This window comes from Vombatus ursinus, unplaced genomic scaffold (assembly GCF_900497805.2).
Source record: "Vombatus ursinus unplaced genomic scaffold, bare-nosed wombat genome assembly UNPS02014894.1, whole genome shotgun sequence".
Lineage (NCBI taxonomy): Eukaryota > Metazoa > Chordata > Mammalia > Diprotodontia > Vombatidae > Vombatus > Vombatus ursinus.
The window spans coordinates 777954-779603 of NW_020954672.1; the positions used below are offsets into that span (position 1 = coordinate 777954).

A 1650-nucleotide genomic window follows, 5' to 3' on the forward strand; every position below is an offset into this window, starting at 1 on the left:
GGTTCACTAATCTAAGGGCGAGGACTCCGCTCAATCTGGAGGGTTAGCAAATGCTGCTGGGGACTTTTTTCTTTTGTTCGACTCCGTCCTACCTCAAAAAGCGCACAAAGAATAGTGTCCCCTACATTTCGGGAAAAGGCTCAGTCCCTGCTACTTGCTGCAGCTCCCTGCCCAGTAATGGGATTCCTGGTTTTCATTAGCATTCGTGACTGAGAGCAGACAGAAGTCTCTAGTTCATTGGTCCCTGAATTCAAGACTGACTTATTCCTCCTGCAGAAAAGAATTTCTTAATTCCCACTCTGTCCCTCCGCTTTCCTTATGTCTCTTATCTAAGTATTAGTCAATATCCCTTCGACTTCTGTTGAGGTGAACAAAAAGTGGAATCAACCCATTAGTATGGGTTTGGGTGCAGGCAGGGAGGGGAAATGGGGGCAGAGAAGGAGTAAATGATGTCGTGGCAGGATAAATAATAGATGAGAAGTAAGAAGAAGAAGAAAAAAGACAAACCATTTAGTTCAAACCAGAAACCGAAATGCATTCCTATATGACACACAAAGAGTTCAATCATCTTGCCTTGCGTGGGGCTCGTTGGTCTAGGGGTATGATTCTCGCTTTGGGTGCGAGAGGTCCCGGGTTCAAATCCCGGACGAGCCCCGTTTTTACCCCCCAACTTCTCTACTTTTGTTTTTCTTCTCTGCAGCGTATAATGAAGCAAATCAAAACTTTTCTTGAACTCCAGCCTTTCCTGCTAAAAGGAAACTAAGCTAAACGGAGATATTAGTGACAGCAAAGGAAAAGTACTGGGGGACCTCGTTACTAGACCCTGAGTGACTATTTCAAGGTCGTCCCCGCCCGCCAGCCTGCCTGCCAGCCTCCTTCATACTTGCAAGCCAGCTGTGTCTCTAACCCACTGGGGGTTACATCTCGTCTCCAACCCTGAATATAATCTTTTTTAGCCCTCTGCTGCCCCCCAGAGGTAATCCAGGAGTAAGCTCCCGGACTTCGACAGAGGTTTTCATTTCGCTGATTACGAGGAAGCCCAAAGCAATCCCTCAGAGCCATACCAGAATCACTCCCACACTGGGGCGTACAAGCGAGCAGGGACTAGAGTTTCCAAGTGTTAGTCTGGGAAAGAGGGCGCATCTTCAGACTGAAAGTACAGTAATGATCTCCTTAGTTCGAGAAAATTTAATAGAGGACTCCTGCGCTATATGTTACCTCTCAAACTTATCCACACACCACACAATACACACACAGACACACCAACATGTACACGTACACATCACACACGAATACGCATACATAACAATTACACACAAACACACGCCCACAACAACTTTTCCCTTTCCTCTGCTAACACCCTCCCCTTTTTCTCCTCTCATTCCTACGTTTCATTTCGCTCTTCTGCGGGCCAATGAGCGGAGTCCAAAAGACCACATTTCGTACGTAGCTTGTCTTCCTTGGCTTGTACCTTTTTGGATTATCTTGGCCATTTTTCTCCACTCTGAGGCTAGCACGGTAGCCAGCTCAGAGTAAGAGCGCAATAATCTCCTGTTGCATTGATTTCTTATCAGGAACGGGTGCCTGGTGATAGAATTAATCTGTTAACTTTTGTTAATTCTGCCTCTCCCGTTTTCATTTCACAGATTT

At 46.1% G+C, this 1650-nt stretch overlaps 1 non-coding gene across 1 annotated transcript; it reads left to right on the top strand.

The window, feature by feature from the left end:
• The first annotated feature begins 582 nt into the window (after positions 1-582).
• Positions 583-654, top strand: TRNAP-UGG. The gene has a single exon. It is a non-coding gene; the product is annotated as a tRNA-Pro (tRNA).
• The last annotated feature ends 996 nt before the right edge of the window (positions 655-1650 follow it).